A 6,778-nucleotide genomic window follows, 5' to 3' on the forward strand; every position below is an offset into this window, starting at 1 on the left:
CATTAATGTGCCATATACTGTATATATGTCCACATATATTTATATTAATCACAGTACACAATGTACAGTACAAATAATACTACTGTACTGTGTGCTATTCTTATACACAGTATATTTTTCATGATTAAATTAGAATATGACCAGCTAAATTATATTTCATTCTAAAAAAAAGCATGTGACTGGTATATTTACATTACATTAAGACATCAAAAACAAAACAGTTATTCTGCATGTACACGAATATGCAGAGTTCAAGACAGTCAGTCTAAGACAATACAGACATTGTGTTAACAGTGGACAATGTAGTGCAGAAAAAGTAATATTTTAGGTTTCACTTGACGCTTTCAAGATCACTTGAACCAAAATTTCAGTTCAATTACTAATATACTGACAAAGAAGCAGCATTAAGTAAGCTAATATTCAGTCTTTGGAGTTTTCTTTCATAACGTACTGATTCATAACACACACAGGAGGTAATGCAAAGGCACATGGTAGCTACCATGGAGGACTTCCACCTATGTTTCGACAATTTACACACTTGTTATCACAGTTTGTTGTAAATTAGCATCAAGGATAAAAAAATGGAAATCAGGATTAGAATACCTACCAATCTACTACAGTATATGATTGTATCCAAAAGGGGTAAGGCACGAGGCGCTACGCGGTACTTAATACATACAGCAGTTACAACAGTTAAATGTAAATCAGAAGTATAACAGTACAAAACTGATTTTCTTTAGTCTCCAAGACATAAAAATGAAAATATGACACCACTGCTACTTTTGGGGGGGGGAATCCATCTTTAAAGTTAGATTTTAAACTGTAATTATGCTGCACAAATAGGGGTGAATAAAGATTTCAGTCAATGAAACTTTCAATTGTTGAAGGATCCTCAATCAAATATAAAGCCAGACATTCGATCCCAAAAAATGAATCTCTCTTCCTAATTGCACTTATCTTACACTTCCATATGACGTCTGTGTGTACTGCATCCAACCTCAGCATGCTGTTTGTGTTCTAGGTGGGCTGATTTTGTGTTAGGGCTTTGGTTTATGGTTTGAATCGGGTTTAAATGTGGCTGAGGGTACAATTCAGAGCTTGTGAAAAAGCAATGAATGCTGTTTGTGCGTTTACGGGACCTTTTCAATCCCACTGTTCTTGTCGTCATTCCTAACTGCTGTTTGCCCACTCTCGGTGGCAGGCATGTGGTTGTGGTGCAGAAACAAGATTGAGTCCAAACTTTCCGGTGGAATGTTGGCTCTCTTCCTATATGTGGCTCCCGCTCCTTCCTGCACAAAGTCCTGTGCAGCGTTACCTGCCACAGCCGGGGCAGCCAGGTAAGCCCGTGCCACTGTGGCCAACAGTGGAAACTGCACTGCCTTCGTCCTCCACCACTGCAGGGGTTCCACACCCAGCGAAGCCCCCTTGTCGGCTCTAAAAACAGACATCTCCATGTCTATAGACTCCTCCACAGAGCTCTGCCTGCTCTTGGGGGCAGAGCAGAACAAGTCTCCCAGGAGGAACTCCATACCAGAGAGCCCGCCCTGAGAGCCTGGATCTGCCAGCTCGCTCTCATCAGCCTCCCCTGCATCGCTCTCTTCATCTTCATCTTCGATCTCTTTGAAGTTGATTGGGCGGGATTCTTTGAGGCGCTTGCTCCTCCGCAGGAAGTCACTCTCTGACTCTGGGGACCCAGGTGAGGGGCTTCTCTTGCTCTGGCTTTGCTTCTTACCTTGGCTTCTCCTCCTGTCTTCCTTCACAATCCTGACAGCCTCTTTCTTAAGCCAGTCAAAAATCGCTGTCTGCTCCTTGAAAATAATTACAACAAAAAGATTTAGTTTGTGTTCCAGAGTGTCCTTCGCTTCATACATTATTACAACTATGATTGGGGATTAAATACTCAAGTACTGAGAGCTGGCATCAAACATGCCTGTTCAGATTCATAGTCTGGCTTACAGTACTTCTTTGATCGAATTCTTTGATCAGATGTTGCAGATTTTGACTCATTTCATTTAGGCAAAGTTCTTCTATGGCTGTTTATGTTGAGACATTTATCAGTTAAGAAGTTAGGCTTCTTTGTTAAATGTAAAAATGGTTTTGTAGAAAAACAAGTTTCTATTCTAGTAGGGTATCACAAAGTTTGGCATCGGTACTGAAACGTATTCGCACTAGAATCATAACATTTCAAACAATACCCGACCCTACCCCTAATCACAACCATTCTCTCAAAGTAAGCTGCAATCATTAGCATGTCTGGCTAACTTGTTTACTTTTCTTTAAGAACGCCTTGTTCACAACTACCACGTCCACTGAGTAGTATTTCCTCAGTGTGTGAAAGCTGCTATCGGAGTTTAGGGTAACGTTAGCTTAATTCGCTAGTTAGCTGTAGCTGATAAAATGTGCTGGTCACAGTCGTCATTTCAGACGGAAACATCGGCAGTCGACGTCAAGAAAGGCTTTTGTCTACCTCTGTCTGAAAGGACCCATTATTTCAAAAATTCCGAAGACTTTCAACTAAATCTGCCACTGTTATCATTGTAAACTGCAAATGTGCCACGCAAGTACAGAAGGCTTGACAGCTTGACAGTAACTAAGGGGGTAGGGTTTAGCAAATAGTCAAATTCCCTGCATTTTAACTTTACCGCTCACCTTCTCCTCCATGAACCCCAGCCCATGGAACTGGGGGTCGAGGGAACATGCCACACAAAGAACCTTGTTGACAACAGGGTTGTCGTAACAGCTCGCCAAGTTCCGCCTCATCATCCTCTTTACTTCCTTCAGGATGGATGATGAATCTCCCGGCCTCGACATGAGATGGCGGGAGAGCAGACCGGTGAGAATGGGTTTAATGAGGGACAGACGGGGGAATGCCTCCTTGGTAAGTGTTCGACACGCCACGTCCAGAGGTTTGAGGACCAAACACAGCTCCTCCAGAACCTTCCATTCAGATCGCAAAATGGTAACGCTCGTTGAGGATGTGTTGGAGGTGGAGTTTGCGTGGCAGCTGCCAGATGAACTGGATTCTGAAAAAGTGTCTTCTTTAGACAAGCCCTCACCTTTAATCTCTTTTATCATATCACAGAAAAGGCTTTTATGTTTGATGAGCGTGCTCAGTAGAGGGAACAGCTTATTCCATGTTGGCCGGCTGTGAGCCCACGACTTCAGTTCTGCCTGTTCTTGTTTCGTCAGGGTCTGCAGCAGACTCTGGGCGTGGTGCTGATACAAGCCTTTGTTTTGAGCAAGCGGCAGGAACAGGGTTGAGAGAATACCCTGGAATTGGCTAAGGGTCTTGGAGATGACAGGGTGTGACATCACTTCCTCAATGCAGCCTTGCACAGCGCTGAAGAAACATGGCACAGATGGTAGTCCTTCACTAGAATGGCCGTGGTCTGAGCCATGTGGTTCCTCAGGTGACACAGAGTCATCCCTCTCAAGAAATGTTGTTGAGTTCGGGTGAGGAAAGCTTCCTGCAGCCTCCCCACCTTTCTCACTCTTTATTGGCCTAAGCCTCATCTTGTTCCTTCCCTCCCCTCCCAGCAAGACTAGATTAGGCTGGGAGACTCCCCACTCCTGGGCCATCACTTTCACTTGAGCCTCTACTGCTCGAAGGCTGTTGTCTTTCACCCCACTCTCTGCCAGTCTTTGGGTTGCCAGAGCCAGGTTCTGAAAACTAAAATTACAGTCTATGTAATGTGCCCAGAGGGTGAGGTACCTCTCAGTGTTACCCTGCCAGTTGTGGAACCAAATATCCACACTTAAAGTGACAAAATGAGGAACTTCCCTCTGATGGCTGGGAGGTCGCCCACGTCTCCTGGGCTCAAACTCGATGGGAGCAGTGTAGTCAGCTCTCTCCTCGTTTTCTCCGCTTCCCATTTTCCTCCTCAGCAGCTGAGCCAGGCTCGCCTTACCTTTGGTGTGGTGCTCTTTCAGGAGGTTCTCCAGCTGACAAGGTGAAGGCAGCTCCTTGTAGGAGGGCAGGAGGGTGTGGATCAGCTGTTTGAAGCCTTCCCCTTCTACCAGAGCTGGGGGCTGGAGATCCATGATGAGAAAGTTGGCAATGGCATCAGTCACATGAGCAGACAATACCAGGGGGAATGTACTGACCAGACCGCTGTTAACCATCGCTGGCTGTGAGCGTTGTTGACCTTTTGTGAAAAAGAACAAATCTTCAATCAGCAAATAAGCTTCAAAGGTTTGACAAAACATTTTTACAAAGCATGTTTAAGTTGCAGATCAATTTTGAACCACACTAGATACCAGATTACTTGAAAAATAATTTGAAAGAGCTATCTGACTCACCACAGATTCTGAGCATTAGCAAAATTCAGGTTTTTACAACTTGGGTCTTATTTTAAGCCATGTTAGTGGCGAGGCTCTATGACACTCTCTACAGCAGTGTTGGTTGGTCAGTTGGTTAGTTCACCACTTCAGAGTCCAGACTGAAATATCTCAACAACTGTTTTGTTGTCAACTGGATTGCTGTGACATTTTTAAAGACACTCATGGTCCCAAGAGAATGAATCCTACTGGCTTTGGCGATCCCAGCAGGTCAAATATTTCACTTATCCTGAGAAATACCTCAACATCTATTAGATGGACTGGCATCAAGTTTGGTGCACCCAATCATGATTACAAGAGGATGTATCCCAATACCTTTGGTGATCCTGAAACGAATGACATTCCCATCAGCCTCAGGTGTACTTTCTGTGTAGTGCGAATTAGCAATCAACACATGCGCTCACCTTTAGAGAAGTTGAGATCATTTGGTTTGTTTACAACCTGTCTGACTGCTCCTTTCTTGGTTGGACTTTGTTGTAGAGATGTTACTCTAGTTCCCAGATATCAGCAATTACATTGGTGAGTATAATGTTAACACAACTGATAGGACTGATGGTGAAATCTATTTAAGTTGTAATGACCCAGAACTGTCCTTTAACATTGTGACTTTGATAAGCAAAGCGAACAGGGCGTAGACAGTAACAGTTACCTATTGTCAGAAGACTCCGATCCTTGTTACCGTCACGTGGTCTGATGTGGTGCTTGTTGGTCAGGTGGTTTTGAAGATCCACTGCTCCTCCCCCACAGCCTACATGTTCCCCACACAGCTTACACACCACAGTGCTCCGGTCCAGAGGCCGACCTGTTGGGTCCGGCTCAAACCCAAAAAAGTACCACGGGCTGTTCTGTGTGGCATTCGGGTTACCCAGCAGTTTCTCAGTTCCAGGCATAAAATCGTACTTTTCCAACAGATGAGAGCTCGGGGACGGGAAGGAGATCATGGAGGAGGAGTGTAAGACAGTACCAGAAACCGTGCCTGAATCACTAGCTGTGTCCAAGTTTGACATTGTCGTCACGTCACTGATGACAAGCATGGGGCTCTGTGATTGGCTGTGGTCTGACCAAAGTGAAGAGCTGCTGGGCTCTGGGAGGGTGACCAATTGGATATCCTGCAGGAGGCGCAGAACTGTCTCCTTATCTCCAACTTCACATTTCACATTGTCACCTGTATCTCCCCACCAAAAACAAATGCATAGGATGTTGGCTAATTTTAGCAAGCTAAATGTGTACATTCAGATTAATAGTTACAATTAAATTTAATTCTACTGACAGTTGAAAATGAATGTGGAAGTGAAAAACTAATATGGATCTGCTAGTCTGCGTCTACCATGTGTCATTCCATGTGTCAGTGAGTGAACTCACCCATCCCGAGGCCCAGCAAGGTGGCATAATCCTTGCCGATCCAGACCCTGAGCTCTGCTCCCTCTGTGATGGGCTGGGAAACCCTGTAGTAGATGTGACGGTAAAACTGGAAGACGACCAGGTTGTGTTCCTCCTCACTGCTGGTGTATGTTACATACCTGAAACATGGAGCAAATAAGTATAGTATGTTACTGTGACCAGGAAAGTAGGAGTATCAGACTGCATTATGAACAACATAAAAGCAGAAGGGAGAAAAGAAACTACTTTAACAGGGAAACATTACTTGAATCAGTAAGAACTGCCCACCTCATCCAGTTAGATTTGTTTTCATCAGCAGCATCGACGTAGACAAAAGCAGCCTCATCCCTGATCTGGAGATGGGAGCAACGTGTATGTCAACTATCTTTATGCCCAGTTCTCTATGGAATTCCTGCTGGTTATCAACACAAGTCACGTTTCTGCCATAACTTGACTTTCAAACCTGTCTACTTACAGCCCAGGCGTATTTGAGGTTGGTTGGCATTTGTCCTCTGCACACTTCTCCTACATATGGCCCAAACATGACACCCTGCTGAAGTTGACACTTAGCGTACACCTTCATCTCTCCCATCTGCTCTTCACCAGAGGATCCAGGACCAGCCATCCCCGACCCGACGTCCCCGCACAGGCACAGGCAGGAAGGCAGTGACAGCACCGCCCGGGAGGGGCCGCCGTGGAGCCACGGCTCTCCAGGTGGCAGCACAGCATCTGGGACATAGTTCTGGTTTGAAGCAGTCTGGAGAAACGGAACATCCTCGAATAATTCTTCATGGTTTAAATCCAATCCTGGGGAGATAAAAAAAAAATAGAGAGAAATAATTAGTCAAATGTGGGATTAAGGTGAGATCCAGAGGAGGAGGAGGCATGTTTACTGTTTCTTTTGTTATTTTTGGTAACTAAATGGAGTTAAGCAACACAGTAAATAGAGACAAGACCTTTAGAATGTGTTACTATACATTAGATATATTACATAGCAAAGACAGAAGCTTTGAGTTTGTTTTGATTCATTTTATTTGGTCCCCCACCAAGAAAAATATAT

Source organism: Enoplosus armatus, chromosome 2 (genome assembly GCF_043641665.1).
Source record: "Enoplosus armatus isolate fEnoArm2 chromosome 2, fEnoArm2.hap1, whole genome shotgun sequence".
In the NCBI taxonomy this organism is placed as follows: Eukaryota; Metazoa; Chordata; class Actinopteri; order Centrarchiformes; family Enoplosidae; genus Enoplosus; species Enoplosus armatus.